Source organism: Rhinopithecus roxellana, chromosome 3 (genome assembly GCF_007565055.1).
Source record: "Rhinopithecus roxellana isolate Shanxi Qingling chromosome 3, ASM756505v1, whole genome shotgun sequence".
Taxonomy (NCBI): Eukaryota; Metazoa; Chordata; class Mammalia; order Primates; family Cercopithecidae; genus Rhinopithecus; species Rhinopithecus roxellana.
This window is the reverse complement of record NC_044551.1, coordinates 126,464,676-126,489,190: the sequence shown is the minus strand read 5'-3', so window position 1 is coordinate 126,489,190 and position 24,515 is coordinate 126,464,676. Positions and strand designations below refer to the sequence as shown.

Genomic DNA, 24,515 nt, shown 5'->3' with positions numbered 1-24,515 from the left:
AATGCTATTAACTACAAGTATTGATGTGACTCAGGTAAATTCTATATGCCTAAGACTTCTGTGAACAACGTTCAGCTAAAAGCTATCACTAATTCAGTTATTTTGAGCTTCAGAAGGTTTTTGGATAGATTTTACTGCCAAAATGGCAGTAAGTGATCAAATGAAGAAACTGTGAGATTCATAACTACCCGAGATTTTACATCTTTTTTCATTAGGCCATTTTATCAATATTCCCTGAGTTCCATTACACATTAAGAAGGATTTGTAACCACATATGCCTATGGAAAATGTATTTTCTTTTAGACAACACAATTGACATGTTCATTATTTCAATACAATTGCATTAGACTTAACTTACATAATGAATGGGGAATAAATTAATAGTTGACACAATCCTGTTTTGGGATATTCGACACCTTCATCATCAGAAAACCTAAGCCTTTATGGCACTGATTTATGTACACTAAAAAGTTACTTTAAACTGTCTTGCAGTCTCTTATACTTTAGTTAATTTCACCCAAGATAATTACCTGTGAATGCTATACTACCTCCTAGAAAGCATTCTTACATGGAAACAATAATGAATGACAATAGCTTGCTTATGAGATGGAAGGAAAAACTCAAAAATAGGTCGCTTACCAGCTAAATTTTATTGCTTGGACCAATTTAATCCTAGAAAACATCTGTGACAATTGTCCAATACAGTCTGGACTACTCCTAAAATGTTTGATTTTTAAAATCCTTATTCTGGCAGTTCTTCTGTTAACATTAGTGTACTGAAATTAGAGATGGATTTTGCCTCTTTTATAGCTCTATTACCCCAACAAAAATAATACTTAAAGTCTGGAGTTAGCTATTATTTAAAAAAAAGAACTTTAGCTATAAAATGTCAACGACATAATTGCCCAAATCAACAATTACCAAAGTTCTCTGGACATTGTAACTAGAGTATTTAAGTTAAAAAAAAAAAAAAAAAAAAAAAAAAATTGTGACTCTAAAGCTAGAAATGTTCTTTCTCCCAAATTTTAAAAACAGTGAACGCAGGCCGGGCGTGGTGGCTCAAGCCTGTAATCCCAGCACTTTGGGAGTCCGAGATGGGCGGATCACGAGGTCAGGAGATCTAGACCATCCTGGCTAACCCGGTGAAACCCCGTCTCTACTAAAAAAAATACAAAAAGTAGCCGGGCGAGATGGCAGGCGCCTGTAGTCCCAGCTACTCGGGAGGCTGAGGCAGGAGAATGGCGTAAACCCGGGAGGCGGAGCTTGCAGTGAGCTGAGATCTGGCCACTGCACTCCAGCCTGGGCGACAGAGCGAGACTCTGTCTCAAAAACAAAACAAAACAAAACAAAACAAAACAAAACAAAACAATGAACGCAGAGATACTTTGGGGGAAGGAAGCTGGATTACAGATCCTTATGATAACTTAGAAGCATCAAATAAAAAATTAAGAAATTAATTAATAAGATACTTAAGTATTAACAAGAAAAAACAACTAGATAGACAGTTTGAGACACCTAAACAATTACGGTATCATCTGTCTGCTCTTCTAATGCCTGAAGACACAAAATTTATATTCATCATTCAGATTCTTCTTGAAGTCTTGCCTTTTGGAATGATCAGAATCAGAATCAATTTTTCCTGAAATCCACCCTGTCTGGATTTGAATGTGCTCCTTATGACCTGCCAAATGCATTTCCCAACTTTCATGTCTTTATTCTCAGTCCCTCTACCTAAAGTCATAATAGGTATTTGATGATAATACTTTGCAGTCTAAAATTCAACACTCATGCCCTTGAAAGCCACTAGAGACATGGAAGGCAATGTTGTTTTGTAAAACAGCCAGGAATGGCAAAGTAGGTACCTACCCCAGAGTGTTCAAATTCAAATTATTGAAAAAGCAAACATAGAAAGAAACAAACAAAAAACACAAAGCTAGCCCAGCAAGACAGATTAATGAGCTAGCTTCAGCCCAACAGCTGCCATGTTGCAACATTTAGCCTAGATCAGTGGTTCTCAAGATAAGCTGCACATTGGAGTCACGGCAGCAATGGAAAGGAAACACAACTATACATGCCCACCACTTTCCTCCCGAAATGGGGGGCAAATGGTCTGGGGTGGGGCTCAAAGCATTGGAATCTTTTAACAAGTTCCCTAGCTGATACTAATACCAAAGTTGAGAACCATGTTCTAAAAGAAAAACAAACAGATTTTATTGAATTACATGAATTTTTATTTTTCTGCTTAGATATTAATCCCTATAGGACAGAAAGAGGCTGCTGACTTTCATATTTACAATAAAGCCAATTCACTGATTGTTTTTCAAATGCCAGTGGGAAGTTTCCCTACACTGTCTTTGGTCATACATCTATTCATTAGATAGTTAGTTGAGGTTAGGGATACAGTCAGACATACAGAACAACTGTAACTATGTGTATTAGAGTTATGCAGAAAAACAGAACCAAGAGGATGTATACATGTGTCTGCATGTGTGTGTGTATGTGTGTGTGCACGTGTGTTTGTAGATGAGGGGAGGGAGTTATTTTAATGATTTGGCTTATATGATGTAAAGGCTGGCAAGTGCAAAATCTGCAAGGTAGGCCAGCAGGCTAGAAACCCAAGGAAAAGTTGACATTTCAGCTTTAGTCTAAAGATAGTATGGAGGCAGAATTCCAGACCTTTTTACTCTTAAGGTCTTCGGCTCATTGTGGTTGAGGTTCACCACATTATGGAGAGTAATCTGCTTTACTCAAAGTCTACTGATTTAAATGTTAATCTCATCTAGAAAAAATCTTCACAGCAACATTTAGACTAGTGATTGACCAAATATTTGGATGCCAAGTTAATACATAAAATTAACCAGCATGCTATGCAAACCACCCCACAAATGAACAATGGAACAACTTGCTTTTTATTAAACAGAATTGCATTGTCTTACTTACAAATTAAACCTTTTGGATACTGATGTGCTCTAACCGGCCAAAGTAAAGGCCTGAATAAAAACCACAGGTTTTCTTATTTTCAGGCCTATGTTTCTTCCTTTATAATTTTCTTCGTTTAGAAGACGTGATGTTATCAAGAGAATCCTCCCTAGTTAAGATCCCTAACACTAGAAAACTTACTTGATTTTATTCTTTGCCTCATCATCTTTCTACTTATTGAGTTAATGTACACTTCAAAGTGATGAACTTGCCTTTTTCTAAGAAGCTCAGAAACTAAAAATAACTTAAATAACTATTCTACTAGAACATACAAGATTTGGAAGTGCTATAATTTGAAGGTGTCCCAGAAAGCATGTGTTGGAAACTTAATCCCCAATGCAACAGTTTTGGTGGATGGGTCCTAATGGCAGGTGTCTAGATAAATAGATTAATGTTTATTATAAAAGGGATTGAGACTGCATGTTTGATCTCTTGCACTCTCTCTTGACCATGATCACTTGCTCTTCTACCTTCTGCCATTGAATGATGTAGCAAGAAGGCCCTAGCCAGATGTAGTCCCTCAACCTTGGACTTCTCAGCCTCTAGAACTGTAAGAAGCAAATCTGTGTTCTTTAGGAATTAGCCAGTTTCACGTATTCTGTTACAGCACCACAGAATCATCTAAGAAATATGTTTATAATAGTGTGGCCGTTGTTAAAAATGGTTATGATTTCTTTGTATCTCCTTGCATCTAGAGGTAGGGTCTATGTCCCTTTTTCTGACTCTGAGAATCCTTGTCCTGTTTCAACCAGTAGAGCCAGAAGAAGTGATGTTATATGACTTCCAAGACTAGGCTACAAAAGGTCTTGCAGTCTCTGCCAAGTTTTCTTGAGATGATCACTCTAGGGGAGGCTAACCTCCATATAAGAAGTGTAACTCTTCTGAAATTGCCATGCTAGATTGGCTACCTGAAGGCATTGAAGTAGGCAGTCCCAGCTGAGCCCAGCCATCCCAGTCATTCTTGCCAAGGTAACAAACAAGTGAATAAAGTTATCTTAGACTCTACAGACCTATTAATTGAATATTATGAGTGCCCTCATTTGATACCATAAGGAACAGATTCGAGTTCTACCTAAATTCCTCAGCCACAGAATTAGGGCAACACAAAAAGATGGTTGTTGTTTTAAGCCACTCAATATGGGGATAGTTGTCACATAGAAATAAAATTGGAGAACTAACAGTCACGACAGAGGACTAGAAACTAAGAGCTGAGACATCCATCTATCTTTTCTCTTGAGTTAATGCAAACATGAATGAAGCTGATACACAATGCAGACTGTCAAAAAGCTAAATCTTCTCTGGAAAGGCTAACACAAGGCTGATGATACTATCATTGTGTTCTGGTGCCTACTTAATAGCTGTGATATAATAAAGGTACTTCAAAAATGTGTATACTGAAGACCTCTTGACTTTAAATCTTAAACCTGATTAATCTCCAGTAATCCTGTATTCACCCATTTGCAATGCAAGAAATACAGAGCCCTCAAGATGCTGAGGAGGAATATCACTTGAGCCTAGAAATTCTAGGCTATAGTGCACAATGACTGTGCCTGTGATTAGCCACTGCACCCCAACCTGGACAGCACAGTGAAATCCTGTGTCTTTAAAAAAAGAAAAAAAGAAAAAAATTCAGAGTAATCAGCACAGTAAATCCTGTTGAGTCTATCTGCAGAATATTCCACAAATTCATTTACTATTCTGCATCTCTACCATTGCCTTCCCAGGTCACTATTATTCCTTGCTTGGTTTATGATAATAGCCTCCTAACTGGTTACTTCTCTTTCAATTCATTTCACCGCTCTGCTTAAAACCTTCCTTTTGCCAGGTGTGGTGCTCACATCTGTAAGCCCAGCACATTGGGAGGCTGAGGCAAGAGGATCACTTGAGCTCAGGAATTTGAGATCAGCCTGGGTAACATAATGAAACCTTGTTGCTACTAAAAGTAAATAAATAAAACCCCAAAACAAAAAACAAAAACTCTTCCTTTTTTCTCATTACCTTTAGGTTAAAAACTCAATATCCTCACCATGACCTATTAGGTCGTGATTGATTTAACCTCTATCAACATCTGCAATCTTATATCTAGCAGCTTCACTGTTTACATACCATGTTCCAGCCACACTGGTCTTTTCCAAGTGCCTTGAACTTTCTCTTTCCTGCCAGTGTTTTTGTGTTTACTGTGCTCATTGTCTAGAACACTCCTCACATGTCTGGCTCCTTCTCATTTTCATGTTTCTTAATATTCTCTATTAAAAAACACTTTTTATTTTCCTCACACTACCAGTTTCAAGGTTTATCAACTTATTTATTCATTTTATGCTGTATATTCTCTACAGCAAATAAGCCCCAGGAAGAAACAGAGATCTTGTCCATCCTAATCCACCATTTCATCACCATTGCCTAGTGCCATCCCACAGACATAACAGATGCCCAATGAATATTTCTGAATGCCCAAGTGATTGAACCAGTACTTCGATTTTGACATTTTAATACATATATAAATAATTGAGTGATCTGGATGCCTAAATTTGGCTAAGAGGATAGGTTATATGGCAAAGTGCTGATCTATTTGAGCAGTCTTTCAATAAATGCTTTCAGTTGTCATCAGCACAGTTCTCATTCATCTTTGATTTAAGCATTTGTCATTGTGCCCCATTGTAGAATAGCATAATACAATGCATGCATGCCTCACCAATCTGATACATCTAAGGTCACATTATTAGTAATACTTGAATATTGCTATTTCGAACTTCTCATTTTCTCATTCAGGAACTCAAATGTCTTAACACTTCTGACCCCTTCAACAACAGAAGGGATCTTATATGCACTTCAATATCAGTTTGAACTGTAAATTCCCACCATCCTCTGCTACTCCAAGCTCTATCTTTGCCATCAATCCTTGCCTCAGACAGGCCTCTTATTTCATTAAGGTCCATATTCCTACCTTTTTATTTGCAACATTAATGTTGTCAGTGCTCAAACAGTATGTCAAAACTCTTAGCAATGTTTCATCCCACTATATTAAGCTCAATGGGTAGCGTTCCATAGCAGGAGAGTTTGACCATCTGAACTAGAGTAGACTCACAGTACAAGTAGACTCAAAAGTATATATGGCTCACAACAATGGAAGTGTATTTCTTGATTATGTGACAGTAAGAGGTGAGAGAACAGGTAGATGGATCTGCCATCTCTTACACTTTCAGTCACACAGAGACCCAGATTGGTGAAGTTTCTGCTGTTCAGCATGAGGCTTCCAATGTTCCCTGGGAGAAGATTTTATTATAGGCAGCAGAAAAAAAGAGAAAAGATCACAGAGGAGCACTTTCATGAGCCAGATCTTGAATAGTAACATCACTTCTTACAATATCCCACTGGATAGAGCTGAGTCACCATGGTAATGTCTAATGACAAGGAGAGCTGAGAAAGGTAATACTTATCTGAGAAGTCACTTTTCAGTAACAATTCATGAATTTTTGCTGGATAATTGGCTCTGCCTGCCACAGCCCATACATCTTTTGGAATATAGTGGAACACCTTTTCCAGATCACACGCAGAGCCCTTCATGTCCTCAGCATCTCTACATGCTTCTAGGGTAGGTATATTGGGATCGGTTTCAAGACTTGGCACCACACCATACTCAGAATTACCATTTCATTCCTACCTCAGTCTCAGATTCAGAAGTTGCTGAATCTGCAAACTTCTGCAAGGTTTCAAGGTTCTTTCTGTATTCTGGCTTGCAAAGGCTTCTGTTGAACCATAAGTTACATCTGTAATATTTTGGATAAGTACAGTGTTTTTTTTTTTTTTTTTTTTTTTTTTTACCTTCAAGGAAACTCTTCAACCCTCAACAAAAAGTCACTGGGAGAAAAATAGAGAGTTTCTGGTGATAGTGTTGCTCAAAACTATCTACCAGTCATACCCATAACACAGCTCCAACCCTTCTCAGATCCTTGTAAGGAATCTGAATTAAGCCGGGATACTGGTTGGAATTTATGAAGCCATAGGGGCTAAAGAAAGAATTCCAGATAAGAGATAAGACTTCAGTAAAGACTGACAGGAATTCATTCATCAAACATTCATTCATTCATTAAATATAGATAGCTCTCTGAGGTTTACAGAAAGAAAATGGCTTTTTGATGTATAAACAAGTGTAATATTCTTTACATTAACTATAAACTGCCTTATGGTAGAAGCTATTTGTTATTCTGTTAGTAACCTTCACAAAGTTGATTCTAAATCCCATTTCACTAAAAATTTAAGAATACATCTTAAAGTTCAAAAATAGTTATTAGAGGTTTTTATATATGATTTCATTGATAAGGATCTTTTAAAATTAAGATCAGAAGTAAGATTAGAATAAATGCAGAAAGAGTATAGTTATTTTCAAGATGAAGTCATAGAGCAACTAAAAATACAGCTGAAAATAAGGTTAATATACTACAGAATTGTAATTACAGGCAAGAGTCCAATGTTCATGAATCTCAGTCTCCAGAAGACTGGCTAAGTAATGACATTTGAGAAAGTAAGCAGCAACTCTCCAGTCCTTCTTTCTGAAGGAAAGCTGGACAGGCCTAGCCTAGCTGGCTTGAGTTTGAGGGGCCACCTCACAAGGTAGAAGTGCTTCTTGCTTGCATCTGTGGTGCATGGTGCCAGAGTCCAAATACAAAATTTTGTTCCAAGAAGAGATGCCAAGGGTCAATTTGCAGAAATGTGTCCAAATGTGCTGTCAAACCAAAGAAACCTGAAAGTCAAAGCCAAGACAACCAATAATCCAGGGAAGTCAACATCAAGAAACAATGGGTCAGAACTGGGCAATAACCAGGATCAAATGACTTGGGCAATCATTGTTCTAGGTAGGATATAAGGTAAAAAAAAAAAAAAAAAGAAAAAAAAAAAGAAAAAAAAAAAAAAGCCAGTATATATCTAATAAGCCATAGAACAGGGCAGACAGTGAGAAAACTGGTTTCTAAAAAATAGCTAGGATAGACATTAATTCTACCCAGATTTTTAGGAATGTGAAATAAGTGGTAACAAACATAACTTGAGTTGTAAAAAGCTGATAGATCTTGGCTCTTCCTAAACATATTCTTTATTGACTCGATTTTCAAATAGAGTTTTCAATTTTGACCAATAAAGTAATTTGTGTAGAATAAGACATTATTGCCAGAAGATTTGTATAAAATATTAGAACCCTAAAAGGATGCACTCATTCAGTAATTTCCTCTTGAAACAATTTAATTGCTTATAATCTAGGGGAAAAAAAAAAAAAAAAAAAAGCAGAGGCCTAAAGGTGAAAGTTTGATTAGACAGGAATTTAATAGCCATATAGTTTGAGTGTAACTTAGACTGGGTGCCCCTGAAACAAATTCAGACCCAAGAATCCATGTGCAAGTGATTTCTGAAGAAAGAGTTCCCAGGGTAAGGGAGTGAGACAAGCAGGAAAGGGAGGGAACAACCATATAGACCAATGGAACAGAACAGAGTCCTCAGAAATAATACCGCACATCTACAGCCATCTGATCTTTGACAAACCTGAGAGAAACAAGAAATGGGGAAAGGATTCCCTATTTAATAAATGGTGCTGGGAAAATTGGCTAGCCATAAGTAGAAAGCTGAAACTGGATCCTTTCCTTACCCCTTATACGAAGATTAATTCAAGATGGATTAGAGACTTAAATGTTAGACCTAATACCATAAAAACCCTAGAAGAAAATCTGGGTAGTACCATTCAGGACATAGGCATGGGCAAGGACTTCATGTCTAAAACACCAAAAGCAACGGCAGCAAAAGCCAAAATTGACAAATGGGATCTAATTAAACTAAAGAGCTTCTGCACAGCAAAAGAAACTACCATCAGAGTGAACAGGCAACCTACAGAATGGGAGAAAATTTTTGCAACCTACTCATCTGACAAAGGGCTAATATCCAGAATCTACAAAGAACTCAAACAAATATACGAGAAAAAAACAAACAACCCCATCAAAAAGTGGGGAAAGGATATGAACAGACATTTCTCAAAAGAAGATATTCATACAGCCAACAGACACATGAAAAAATGCTCATCGTCACTCGCCATCAGAGAAATGCAAATCAAAACCACAATGAGATACCATCTCACACCAGTTAGAATGGCAATCATTAAGAAGTCAGGAAACAACAGGTGTTGGAGAGGATGTGGAGAAATAGGAACACTTTTACACTGTTGGTGGGATTGTAAACTAGTTCAACCATTATGGAAAACAGTATGGCAATTCCTCAAGGATCTAGAACTAGATGTACCATATGACCCAGCCATCCCACTACTGGGTATATACCCAAAGGATTATAAATTATTCTACTACAAAGACACATGTACACGTATGTTTATTGTGGCACTATTCACAATAGCAAAGACTTGGAATCAACCCAAATGTCCATCTGTGACAGACTGGATTAAGAAAATGTGGCACATATACACCATGGAATACTTTGCAGCCATAAAAAAGGATGAGTTTGCGTCCTTTGTAGGGACATGGATGCAGCTGGAAACCATCATTCTTAGCAAACTATCACAAGAACAGAAAACCAAACACCGCATGTTCTCACTCATAGGTGGGAACTGAACAATGAGATCACTTGGACTCGGGAAGGGGAACATCACGCACTGGGGCCTATCATGGGGAGGGGAGAGGGGGGAGGAGGGAGGGATTGCATTGAGGAGTTATACATGATATAAATGATGAATTGATGGGTGCTGACGAGTTGATGGGTGCAGCACACCAACATGGCATAAGTATACATATGTAACAAACCTGCACGTTATGCACATGTACCCTAGAACTTAAAGTATAATAAAAAAAAAAAAAAAAAAAAGAATGCAATTTCAGGCAAAGCCTCCTGCCCTAGATAGGTGCAACTCGATTCCACCAGGGTTCTCTGCAGTCTAGGATGTATGTCAGAGTTATTCTGCCCCAGTGCAAGAGAGCTGGCTTTCATATTTTTGTGTTGCACTAGACCTTCATTAGTTAAGAGTTACCCTGTGTGGAGGTCCTCTTTTGAGCAGTCATAGGTACAGGTTGCTGGAAGCAAAAAGGCAGCAAACTTAGGGTCAGAGCTCCATGAAATAGTAAAAGGTATCAGAGGGAAGCTGGACAGAAGATTGGTAACTGTAGTGGTGTTAGAAGTGATTTTAATTTGCATATGTGTCTCACTCCTTTTGGGCTGCTAAAACGAAATACTTTAGGCTGAGCAACTTATAAACAGCAGAAATGTATTACTCACATTTCTGGAGGCTGCGAAGTCCAAAATCAAGATGCCAATAAATCTGGTGTTTAGTGAAGGCTCACTCATTACTTAATAGATGGTGCCTTGTTGCTGAGTCCTTACATAGCAGAGGCACAGGGAGTTCCCTTGAAACCTCTTTTTAGTTGGGGTACTAACCCATTCATGAGGATGAAGCTCTCAGGCCTTAATCACTTCCTAAAGGCTCACCTTCTTACTACTATCGCATTGGGTATTAAGCTCCAATATATGAATTTTGAGGGACACCAATATTCAGACCATAGCAGTATATAAACTCTGTTCCATTAAAAATACATTTTACATAATCATATGATTAAGTATTCTTTTATAGGAAAATAGTATTTTACTGAAACGGTTATAAGAGAATATTTAAGTCAACTACAACAAAAATTGGAAATCAGTTTACTTCTCAATCATAAGCAAAATAAACCCATAAACCAAGAGATATAATAAAAATACAAATAGGAAATGTAATAAAAGTGATCTGGGATGATGATAAGTTGACCTAGTAACATAATTTTATAATGGCTGAACAGAGTGTAAATTCATGCATCACCATAAGACATAATAACATGAATCAGATTGAAAGGCAAATTTTGAGAAAATATATAAGGTATACTGGAATGGTAATTGCATTATGATAAAATGTATTATTAATGAAAATATGGCATAAATATGATTCGACATTTGAAATAACAAAGCTTTTAAAATGTGATGTAAAATCTTTGAGACATTCAGAAAGCATTTGACAGGTGAGTTATAGAGTGGGAGTTAAACTCAGCTGTACCTGTTAATGGTTAAACAAAATCTAAATATGAACATAACGATATCGAATGATACTCCCAACACAAAATTATCAGGTATATAGGTAAATTTTTTACAAAAAAGTTGAATATGTTTTTATTAAAAAATGAATTTTCTCTGATAAGTATTTATTCAAAAGCAATATGTGTTTCCTAATATAACTGAAGCAATGCAAGTACAGATAAAGAAAAATAATCTAAATCTAAAGCACGAATCCTCCATTTCTATTTCCTCAACTAACCAATTTTAAATTGTTAGTTGTTTGTTCTTAACATCTTTACCCATATTTATACATACATGTGAAATGTATATAAGATTTATTTTTGTTCATGTAAAACAGTAACATTACACACAATACTTTTTACTTTCCCTTGCCCACTTAACAATGTTACATGACCATCCTTCCAGATAAATACACATACATTTACTGGATTTTCAAATAAGAGAAAAAATTTTAATAATAGGGATGACCCAAAATGTATAAAATTATTTCTCTGTGAATGATGAATATTAAATATGAGGCTTTTTCTATGTCACTATAAACATTGATACACTAATACATTTTGTACTATGTCCTTGTATGCCAGTGTTTTATTTCCAAAGGATAGATTCCCAGAAGTGGAACGTCTGGGTCAAAGAGTATGTACATTTTTTAATGTAAAAGGTAAAAATAAAATTCAGTTGATGATCAAGTTTTTTTATTTCACTGAGAACATAAGAAGCAATCAAAAGGGAAGACTCTCACAAGCTACCTGAGACAAATTTGCCACTTGACAAATTTGTATATGTGTATGTATATGTATATCATCTATATCATATACCATGTTCTCTCACCCATGGTAAAATCAACTGTTTATTCCCCTAAATCTAATCCCTTCATCTATACACCATATTTCATTCTCTCTTGCCGACTCAAAGGCATTTCACTCCAGCACTTCTCCCCTTTTCTTCGGTCTCTTACACAAACTCAATATTTCCACTTTCTCAAGACAAAAAATCTTGGTTCTGTCCTCGATTATTCTTTCTCTCATGTTGAACATACAACATATCAGCAAATCAGTTTGATTATACTCTAAGATGTAACCAGGATACAATCACATTTCACCCCTTTTAATGTTATAACCTTTAGTCCAGCTATCTCATTTTCCTGGATTACAGCTCTAGTTGTCAAAATGGTCTCTTTGCTTCTACCTTTGTTCTTTTACAATATACTCTCAACTCAGCCATCAGAGTAATTCTTTTCACCCTAAGACCAACGATGCCACTATTTTCCTAAAAAGTCGCAATAGTTCTGTGCTTCTGTCAGAGTAAAAACCAAAGTCTTTACACACATGAACCCACAGGTCCACCTGCAGCTCTTTACCAGATCTTTGACCTGATCTCCTGTTACTCTACACCTTGCTCATTCTGTTCCAGCTAACTGACCTCTGTGTTCTCTCTTAAATGTGCTAGATATGGTCCACTTCAGGGTCTTTGCACTTGTCACCCTTAACTATAACAACCTTCCTCCAAATTGCTGCTTACTTAATTGCCTCACCTCCTTTAATTCTGAACTTGGGCATAATTTTCAGAGTGAAGACTCTGTAACAACCCTATTTAAAATTGCAGGCACCTCCCAAATCCATCTAGTCTTCTCTGTGTTATTATTATGCAGCACTTATTGCTTTTAAATAAAATGCATAATTTCCACATTCTAGATCAGTTTAGATATTCATAATTATAAATCATTTTTATTATTGTTTAATTATTATTGTATTCACTTGTCTTTATATTGTCCAAGATATCCTTATGGAAAAAGCTTAACATACGACTTAGTGGAACAAATTTTGTAATAAACATCCTAATACTCATCACCTATATTTGATCATATCCATTTTACTGTGCTTGCTTTATTGCATATATCTCTATGTCATCATCATCCCATTTAGCAATCCAGCCACTTCACTTTATATGCATTTCTAAATAAATTGCACACATCAGGTTTAATTCACATTTTCCTGATGCCAGATAATGCTGAACACTTTTTTACATGCTTACTGTCCTTTAAAATATCTTGTGTTGTAAAATGTCTGTACAATTTTTTGTGCATTTTAATTGGGTTATTTGTCTTTTGCTTATTGAATTATAGGGTATCATTGTATATCCCATGTACCTCCTCTTTGCCAGCGGTATGTATACAATTTTCTTCCCACCTGCGGCTTGCCTATTCATTTTCTTAACTGTGTATTTTGATAAGCATATTTTAATTCTTGATAAAGTATAATTTCTCAATTGTTATAGGTATTGTTTCTGAAACTTAAGAAAACTTTGCTTACATGAACATCATGAAAATTACATTTTTTCGAAAAGTTTGATGATTTGAGCTTTTATGTTTATGTCATAGTCCATTTTGAGTTAATTTTTGTGTATGTGTCAGGGAATTTTTAATTAATAAAATTTATCTATTGGAAGAGTTTTAGGTTCATGGCAAAATTAAGCAGAAAGTACAGAGAGTTCCCACACACACTGTCCACCGCCCCTCAACACAACTACCACCGCCACTATACCAGAGTAGTACATTTGTTACAATGCAAGAATGTATATTGACACATCCTTATCACTTAAGTTCATAGTTTACATAGTGGCTCACTCTTGGACTTGTACATTCTGTAGGTTTGGATGAATGTATATTGACATGTAACCACTATTGTACTTTTTTTTTCTCTCTTTTTTTTTTTTTTGGAGACAGAGCCTTGTTCTGTTGCCCAGGCTGGAGTGCAGTGGCACAATCTCAGCTCACTGCAAGCTCCACCTCCTGGGTTTCAAGCAATTCTCCTGCCTCAGCCTCCCGAATAACTGTACTACAGGCATGCGCCACCCAGCCCGGCTAATTTTTTGTATTTTTGGTAGAGACAAGGTTTCACCATGTTAGCCAAGATGGTCTCGATCTCCTGACCTCATGATCCGCCCGCCTTGACCTCTCAAAGTGCTAGGATTACAGGTGCATTGTACTATTGTATAGGATAGTTTCATTGTCCTAAAAATCCTCTGTCCTCTGCCTATTCATCATTTCCTTCTCTTGAACTCTCAGCAACCACTAATTTTTTTTACTGTTTCCAGTTTTGCCTTCTCTGGAACATCATATAGTTGGAATAATATAGTAACTGTAGCTCTTTCGGATTGTTTTCACTTAATTAGTAATGTCCATTTAAATTTCCTCCATGTTTTTTCATGGCTTGATAGCTCATTTCTTTTTAGCCCTGAATAATATTTCTTCATCTGACTGTAGCATAGTTTATTTATCCATTCATCGACTGAAGTATATCTTGGTTGCTTCCAAGTTTTGGCAATGATGAATAAAGCTGCTATAAACTTTCATGCGGAGGCACAACTTTGCAATTCATTTGGGTAAATACCAATGAGCATGATTGCTGGATTGAATGCTAATGGTATGTTTAGTTTTATAAAAAAATGCCAAACTGTCTTCCGAAGTGACTGTATCATTTCCCATTCTCACCAGCAAGTGAAAGACTATCTTTTCTCCACTGTACTGCCTTTACTCCTCTGTCAAAGTACAGTTGACTATATTTTTATGGGTTTGTTTCTGTACTCGCTATTCTGTTTCATTTACATATTTGTCTATTGTTTCACCAACACCAAACTATCTTAATTACTGTAACTTTATAGTAAGTATTGAATTTTGGTAATATCAGTCATCTGATATTCTTCTCCTTTAATAATTTGTTGGCTGTTCTTGGTCTTTTGCTTCTCCATATAAACGTGGTAATCAGTTTGTGAACATCCACAAATTAACTGCCTAAGATTTTTATTGGGATTGCCTTGAGTATATAGATCAAGTTAGAAATAACTGCCATCTTGCCAATATTGAGTATTCCTATCTATGAACATGAGCTCTTTCTCAATTTATTTCTTATCTGTTATTTTTCATTAGCGTTGTATAGTTTTTCTCATACAGATCTTATACATGTTTTGTTAAATTTACATCTAGGTATTTCATTTTCGTGGTGCTAATGTAAATAAAATTGTGTTTTAATTTCAAATTCTACTTGTTCATTGCTGGTATATTAAAAATGATTGACTTTTTTATATTAACTTTGTGTCCTTCAAGCTTGCTATAATTGCTCACTAGTTTTAGGAGTATTTTTGTTTATTTCGTTCATATTGTCTACATAAATGATCATGTTATCTACAAAGACAGTTTTATATATTTTATTTCCTTTTCTTGTCTTTATGCATTAGTTAGGACTTTCAATATGATGTTTAAAAGCAGTAGTATCTAATCTTAGTGGGAAAACTTCAAGTTTCTCATAATTATTATGTTACTGTGGACTTTTGTATGTGTGTGTGTTCTTTAACAAGTTGAAAAAGTTTCTATTTCTAATTTCCTGATAGTCTTTTTTAATAAATAGGTGTTGAATTTGATATGATCTTGTGATTTTTATTCTTTTTTTTTTTTTTTTTTTTTTTTTTGAGGCGGAGTCTCGCTCTGTCGCCCGGACTGGAGTGCAGTGGCCAGATCTCAGCTCACTGCAAGCTCCGCCTCCCGGGTTTACGCCATTCTCCTGCCTCAGCCTCCCGAGTAGCTGGGACTACAGGCGCCCGCCACTTCGCCCGGCTAGTTTTTGTATTTTTAGTAGAGACGGGGTTTCACCGTGTTAGCCAGGATGGTCTCGATCTCCTGACCTCGTGATCCGCCCGTCTCGGCCTCCCAAAGTGCTGGGATTACAGGCTTGAGCCACCGCGCCCGGCCGATTTTTATTCTTGAGCCTGTTGATGTGATGGATTACATTGGTTTAGTATGTCAATCAGCCTTGAATACCTGAGATGAATCCCACTTGGTTATTGTGTTGGATTCAATTTTTTTAATTGAAAATTTTTTGAGGATTTTTGTTTCTATGTTCCTGAGTGATATGGGTCTGTACTTTCCTTTTTTGAATTGTCTTTTTGTTTTTTGTTTTTTTTTTTTTTTGAAATGGAGTCTTGCTCTGTTGCCCAGGCTTGCAGTGGCATGATCTCAGCTCACTGCAACTTCTGCCTCCCAGGTTAGCGGAGATGGGGGTTTCACTATGTTGACCAGGCTGGTCTCGAACTCTTGACTTCATGTTATCTACCCGCCTCGGCCTCCCAAAGTGTTGGGATTACCGTTGTGAGTCACCGTGTCCAGCCATTGTAATGGCTTTATCTGGTTTGGGTTGGGTAATGCTGACCTCATATAATGAACTAGGAAGAATTTCCTGTGCTTCTATATTATGTAAGAGATTGTAGAGAATTGGTATAATTTATTGCTTAAGTGTTGTGGTAGACTTCATCAATGAACCCATCTGAGCTCTCTATTTTGGAAGGCTGTTATTTATCTGTTCAATTTCCTTAATAGACATAGGCTTAATTCCACTCATCTGTTTCTTCTTGCATGAGGATTGTCAGGTGGTGTCTTGCAAGAAATTGGTCCATTTTACCCAGGTTGTCAAATTTGTGAGGAGAAACTTTTCATAATATTTTTATTACCGTTTTGATATGCATGGGATCTATAATGATGTTCTGTCTTTCATTCTTATACTAATCACTTATATTTTCTCTCTCTTTTCTTAGCCTGCCAGAGTTTTATCAATTCTATTGATCTTTTAATAGAACTAGCTATTGGTTTCATTGACTTTTATCTATTAATTTCCAGCTTTCAATTTCATTGAGTTATGCTCTAATTCTTATTATTTCTTTTTTTCTGCTTACTTTGGATTTCATGTGCACTTTTTAAAACTATGATTTTCTAAGGTTGACACTTAGAAACTTTATTTTAGCTCTTTCTTTTTTAAATATATGCAATTCAGTGTCATAAGTGTTTCTCTGTGCACTAGTTTTACAGCATTCTACAAATTTTGATGTTTTGTTTTCACTTTTTTTAGTTCAAAATATTTTTTGAATTCTCTTGAGATTTCTTTTTTGATGTTATTTAGAAGTCTGTTGTTTAATCTCTAAGTATTTTGGAATTTTCCAGCTATCTTTCTGTTATTAACTTCTCATTTAATTCCACTGTATTCTGAAAGCAGACATTGTACAATTTTTACTTTAGATTTGTGGGCATGTAATTTATGGCCCAGAATATGGTCAATATTGGTGAATGCTCCCTCAGAGATTGAGAAGATTCTGTATTTTGTTGTGTTTGGATGAAGTAGTCTACAGATGTGCATTACATCCAATTGACTGATGGTGTTGTTGAGTTCAACTATGTACTTAATGATTTTCTGTCTCCTAAATCTGTCCATTTCTGACAGAGGGGTGTGAAAGTCCCCAACAATAATTATGAATTAATCTATTTTTCCTTAAAAGTATATGAGTTTTTGCCTCAAGTATTTTGATGTTCTGGTGTTAGGTGCATATACATTAAGGATTGTTATGTCACCTTGGAGAACTGATATCTTTATCATTACGTAATGTCTGTCTTTATCGCTGATAACTTTCCTTGTTCTGAAGTCTTCTCTGTCTGAAGTTAAAATAGCTGCTCCAGTTTTTTTCTTTCTTTTCTCTCTCTCTCTCTCTCTCTCTCTCTCTCTCTCTCTCTCTCTCTCTCCCCCCCCCCCCCCACAGGCTGGGGTGCAATGGAGCAATCTCAGCTCACTGCAACCTCCACCTCCCGGGTTCAAGCAATTCTCCTGCCTCAGCTTCCCGAGTAGCTGGGATTACAGGTGCGTGCCACCAGCCCGGCTAATTTTTGTATTTTTTAAAGTAGAGACGGGGTTTCACCGTGTTGGCCAGGCTGGTCTCTAACCCCCGGCCTCAGGTGATCCAGCCACCTCGGCCTCCCAAAGTATTGGGATTACCGGCGTGAGCCACCGCACCCGGCCTACTCCTGCTTTTTAAAAAATAATTTTAGTATGACATATCTTTCTCCATCCCTTTGCTATTAATCTTTATGTGTCTTTATATATAAAGTGAGTTTCTTCAGACAACATATAGTTGGGTCTTATTTTTTTATCTACTCTGAAAATCTATTTCCTTAAATTTGTTTATTTAGACCTTGATGTTTAAGATGATTATTGATGTAGCTGAATACAATACTATTATTATTTTGAACAAATTATGATCTGTTAGGTCAATTAAGAAAAAAGAAAATTAAAATTTATTATTTCAGTATTTAGGACCTTCAATACAATGTTGAATACAAATGGTGGTGACTGTCTGCATCTTTGCATTATTCCCAATATCTGGGGGAAATATTAAATATTTTACCACTATAAAATGTTACCTGTAAATTTTTATATATGTCCATTATGGGGTTCAGAAAATCCCTTTATATTTTAACTGACTGATAAATTTTATTATAAATGGGGGCCGGATTTTCCCAAATATTTTCTCCACATTTATTGAAATTGGCTTTTCCTATTTACTCTAATAATATGGTGATTTATATAGATTTATTCTAAATGTTAAAAACAAATGGACATTCTTGGAATAAACTCTACTTTTTCAAGATTTAAAATGCTTTTACATTGCTTGATTCCATATGGTAATATTTTATTTGTTATTTTGTGTCTATATTTATGAGGGCTATTTGTGTTTAATTTTTTTTTTTTTTTTTTTTTTTTTTTTTTGCAATGTCTTTGTTAAACCTACTCTTAGTCTCATAACAAGGGTTTTTTTGTTGTTGTTGTTGGTTTTGTTTCTTTTTTTTTTTTTTTTTTTCCCCCACATGGAGTCGCGGTCTATAGCCCAGTGTGGAGTGCAGTGGCGCGATCTTGGCTCACTGCGAGCTCCTCCTCCTGGGTTCACGCCATTCTCCTGCCTCAGCCCAAGTTGTCTTCTTTTAATGAAATATTTTGTATAATATTAGGTTATTTCTTCATCAGTGTTTCTTAGGATTCATCAGGTACACCATCTAGGCCTGTTTTCTTTTGTGGTAAAATATTCTTAAACAAATTCAATTTCTTTAAGACATATGGGGCAGTTATCATGTAAGCTGGGAGTCACTGAACTTTTCTAAATCTATAAATTTGTATCTTTCACCTACCTGGAGAAATTTGGGCCACTATTTACTCTCTTTTTTGTGTGTGCTACATGCTCTGCCTTCTCTCTTTTGGGACGCCATTGTGCTATAGGTCCCAGAGTTTCTTTTTATGTTTTAAAAATCTTTTTCACCCTGTTCTTCAGATACCTAATTGCATTGACCTATGCCCAGTTCCACGTCTCCCTTCATAGTCACAAATGCTGTCATAATTCCAGGAACTGTATCTATGTATGGCAATGCCTGGCAGAATAAAAGAGACATCTCTTTTTATTTATCAGTAAGGTTGCCAGAAGCCTTCCCCTATGACAGAACTATGTCACATGTCCATCCTAAGTCCAATTACCAGTAAAAACAATGGTATACTACTTTTGGTTTAGTGAGTTATATGGCCTTTAGGAGGAGAGTTGGTTCAACAAATAAATTAGAGAGTCTGTCATAAAGGAAAAAGCTGATTGTACTTCTTGGATAGGCAGCCAGCAGTATCTTCTACATAAAGCTCTGCATTGCAAAATTCCAAAAGACAATTTTCATATAGACTAACACAAGAATCATGGGCCCCAAAATTGTACAATTTGGTACTGTTAAAAATAATTACTATGCAATTTTTTAAAAATAGAATTGGGAAATTCAAAAAATGAAAACCAGCTTTATTTCCATCTAACTGCAAAGCCACCTAAATATGAATGAGATCAGTATTGGTTAAAATTCAGGATATAGACACTATAAGCATAGTTTAAAAGGAAGGAGAATATTCTAAGGTGTATAGATTAGCATATAATCATTATTGACAAAAATATGGAAAAAGAATAGGTTAAGATTTTGTAAAAAGTCTACAGTAAGTTTTCTTGGGGGGGAAAAGCAAATAAAGTTGTGTCAGAGTTCTCCAGAGAAATAGCATGAATTGGATATATATATATCCTATTCATATATATATAGCTATAAATTTATTTATTGTCTTATAATACAGCTATATATTGGCTCACAGGATTATGGAGGCTGAGAAGTTCCAAGATCTATAGTCAGAAAGCTCAAGACCCAGGAGAACCAATGGTGTCATTTCAATCAGAGTTTGAAGTCCTGAGAGCTCATAGAGCTCATGGCATAAGTTTCATTCTGAATGGCCATGGCTTGAGACCTAAGAAGAATTGCTTTTCCAGCTTGAGTCTGAAGGCAAGAATTTTTTTTTTTTTCAGAGTCTCACTTTATCACCCAGGCTGGGGTGCAGTGACTGTGATCTCTGCTCACTGCAGCCTCTGCCTCCTGGGTTCAAGTGATTCTCATGCCTCAGCCTCTTGAGAAGCTGGAATTACAGGTGGGCACCACCATACCTGGCTAGTTTTTGTATTTTTAGTAGAGATGGGGTAGAGAGGCTGATCTTGAACTCCTGACCTCAAGTGATCCACCAGCCTCGGTCTCCCAAAGCACTGGGATTACAGGCATGAGCCACCATGCCTGGCCAGAAAAAGGTTGACGTCCCAGTTTATCCAGTTAGGAAGGAGTACTTCCCTCTTATTTAAGGGGGGGGTGGTGAGCATTTTTATTCTATTCAGGCCTTCAACTGATTGAATGAGGCCCACCCACGTTAGAGGGGGCAATCTGCTTTACTCAGTCTACTGATTTAAATATTAATCTGATCTGCAAACACCCTCGAAGGCACACTGAGAATAATGTTTGACTAAATTATCTGGGCACTTCATGGCCTAGTCAATTTGACACATGAAATTAACCATCACAAAAGTATATCATTAGTTGATGATAAAAGCAATTATTTAATGATAAACTTCTCTGTTTACGGAAGTATTCCTAGAAGAGGAAAGGACCAAAATAGGCAGTAATTAGATCCAGTTAGTTCAAGAGTGTGATTCATATTAAAAATTAAGTCATTTTTTCAGATGAAGAGAAGACCAAGGACTTTTTTCTTGGGATAAATTCCTAGAAATTATATCATTTTTCTGTTCATTAATGCAGTTTTTGATAGTTTCTTGGCAATTAATTCCTTTTAGCTAAAAACATCCAACTGCCTAAAACATCAGTGCAATTAAGGACTGTCAAATATTAAACATGTAAACAAACAGAGTAGTATCATCTCATCATGGTTTGACTTCCAATCCCTTCCCATCATAAAATACCTACATTTATGCAACACCTTTTTATAGAAACTTGTGTAAGACTTAAAAAATCAATTTAATCAGAGTTCCCTTTTATCAACATTTGCATTTTCTCACTATATTACTCATTATCTTTTTTTCCAAAAAAAAAACAACAAAATTTTACCTTTTGCTGTAAAATATTGATATTGTAAAAAGAATATTAGAAAGTTGGGGCTTCTAAAGATTCTGTCATTAATTAACTAGACAATATCGGAAAAGTTAAGTGGTGCTAGTATAATACAAACATCATTATTCTGGGTCTCATAGGTTAGAAAATTTTAGAGTCAAAAGGTCTCTATCCCCTTGCCTAAGTATTATCCCTAAGACACAAAATTATGAGTGTCAGAACCAGAAATACAATGTAGATTTCCTAACTTTTTGGTTGAGCACCCTTTACCTCTTTTCTCATTCATCTGAAAATATAATAAACTATGAAAACCTGACAAGTATTTTGAATTATTCTTTCCTCCCTATGGGACAGAAGATACTATTAATATAATTTGTTAAAGCACAAGTTATCAGGCATTATTCCATATCTCATTCCATATCATGTCATCATTCCATATCTCCCTTTCATCCTCAATAGACCTGACATTCTTCAGCAATGTGAAAGTCTAAGTGAAAGCTAAGAAACTGTATATTTTCCTATAGGAAACAGTTCCAGGAAATACACTTTGTTGGAGAATAAATCTAGAATAATATTCAACAGCACACAGCACACACGTCTACTGAGGAAAACACTGATTTGTTTCAAGATTTTGTTCAATTCAAAACATATTACTTCCATACTTTATGTATTTTAGGTCATTTTATCACAAAAAATCATTTAAAAATCTACTAGTTGAAGACTCATTCCCAAATAAAATCATGTTACTTGTACTAACTTTAGTATCTATACAATAGTGCTAGAAATAAAACATTATAAAAAAGAGATTAATTTAGGTAAGGGGTCTGTATTAATCTGTTCTCACACTGCTTATAAAGACATACCTGAGACTGAGTAATTTATAAAGGAAGGAGGTTTATTGGACTTACAGTTCCACATGGCTGGAGAGGCCTCACAATCATGGCAGAAGGCAAAGGAGGAGTAAAGTCACATCTTGCATGGTGGCAGGCAAGAGAGAGCATGTGCAGGGGAACTCCCCTTTATAAAACCATCAGAACTCATAAGACTAATTCACTATTACAAGAACAGCATAGGAAAAACCTGCCCTCATGATTCAATCACCTCCCACCAGGTCAGTCTCATGACAGTGGGAATTATGGTAAAATTCAAGATTTGGGTGGGGTCACAGCCAAAGCATATCAGGGTCTTAAATAGCGTCACTTTTGGAAAATGTGCTCAAAGTACCCGCTCCCTTCTGTCAGGTTCGTAAGCCTACAATTTCTTTCTTTTTGTTTTTTTTTTTTTTTTGCAAATTTAAAATTATTTAATAAAGTGTTGTAAGTTTCAGGATATAATATATTTTACGTACTTTACAAGCTTAGATATAAAAAGTTGACAGTTTCCAACATGTGTGAGTTTAGGACGTCCTGCCTATCTGAAACATAAAAAAAAAATTCTACTTTAGAAATGTAATGTTTGTCTTCAATGAATCTTTACAAATACAAGCTCATGTAGAAAGATACTGTTGCTCTCTTTTCATTTAGTTGAAATTAATTTTTTTAAATATGATAGACCAGATTTCATTAGACTCTATATAATTTCATTCCACTTGAATCTATATGAAACAATATCAATGTTGTAAATTTTAAGAAGTTTTAAAAAAAGCTTTTGTTTTATCTAAGTATTTAAAACCTGTGAAACATGAATACATGCGAGTAGGATATAATACTGTGATTTTCAAATTTGCCGTGATTTTACTACAGCATCACTGCTTGGTTTAATTGAGCCTGAAAACATTAAATTCATTTAGCCATAAAATAAGTATATGAGCATTAAAGTGGGCATGATTTTTGCTGCATAAACTCTCAGATGCATCAGATCCATAGAAGTCATGTTCATATAATTCATAATTCACTAAGTATCGTTATTCAATATACCTATTCAATCAGTTGTAGAGTTAATTCTTCAATGTCATATTTATCAAATTGCCATTAGTAATGTTATTAAAAGACAAGACAAATGTAGTTACTACTAGTTATTTCTTTCATTTTTTTTTTTTTTTTTTATACTTTAAGTTCTAGGGTACATGTGCATAACGTGCAGGTTTGTTACATATGTATATTTGTGCCATGTTGGTGTGCTGCACCCATCAACTTGTCAGCACCCATCAATTCATCATTTATATCATGTATAACTTCCCAATGCAATCCCTCCCCCCTCCCCCCTCCCCATGATAGGCCCCGGTGTGTGATGTTCCCCTTCCCGAGTCCAAGTGATCTCATTGTTCAGTTCCCACCTATGAGTGAGAACATGCGGTGTTTGGTTTTCTGTTCTTGTGATAGTTTGCTAAGAAAGATGGTTTCCAGCTGCATCCATGTCCCTACAAAGGACGCAAACTCATCCTTTTTTATGGCTGCATAGTATTCCATGGTGTATATGTGCCACATTTTCTTAATCCAGTCTGTCACAGATGGACATTTGGGTTGATTCCAAGTCTTTGCTATTGTGAATAGTGCTGCAATAAACATACGTGTGCATGTGTAATTTCTTTACAGGAACCTCACACACTCCTGAAATTGAGGACAGTGCCTCATCCACTTGTCTCCACCACAGAGGGAAGTGATTGGGCCCTGGCTGTTAGTCTTGAGATGCTTTGACCAAAAGCAGAGATCTGGATCAAAGTCCCTTCCATTTGCATGCCGCAGGAGGGCTCTCTGCACCCCTCCCTTCACTAGTCCCTTGTAGGGAGCAGCGCTATGACAAAACATTCCACCTTCCCCTCCTCCTCTCTTAACGTAATGTTCTGTTTCCAGCTTCTGCTCTTTCCTAATGGAAATTGGGGTACACAGCTTTCTCTTTCCTTTCCACCAACATCACATCATCTATAAATGTTTAATTTTTCCTAATGGTCATTCACCCTTCCTCAGTCGGGTAGCTTTGAAAAATTCATTTTGTAAGAAAGACAATTCAACCAGGAGACAAGCTTTCCTCCAAATGACAGAAGCAAATAGTTTTGAGACAGAAAAATGATGAAAATGAAATTGGCTCCCCAAACTTTATATAGTATTTAATTTCTTCATAAAACCTTTATATGCTGTCATGTGGGTACAACTGTGTATTTTCAGTAGGCCTAAAAGGATACCGTTTATCAATAAAATGTTCCTAAGTACCAAAACAAATTATACTTTATGTTGTT

General features: G+C 36.0%; 1 long non-coding RNA gene across 1 annotated transcript in view; it reads right to left on the bottom strand.

Annotated features, from left to right (window-relative positions):
- Positions 1-6,099: 6,099 nt before the first annotated feature.
- The window catches only part of LOC104656316, a 28,640-nt gene continuing 10,224 nt past the window's right edge, over positions 6,100-24,515 (bottom strand). Inside the window, exon 3 of the long non-coding RNA XR_747109.2 lies at positions 6,100-7,720. This is a non-coding gene — a long non-coding RNA (uncharacterized LOC104656316). The remainder of the gene's footprint in view (positions 7,721-24,515) is intronic.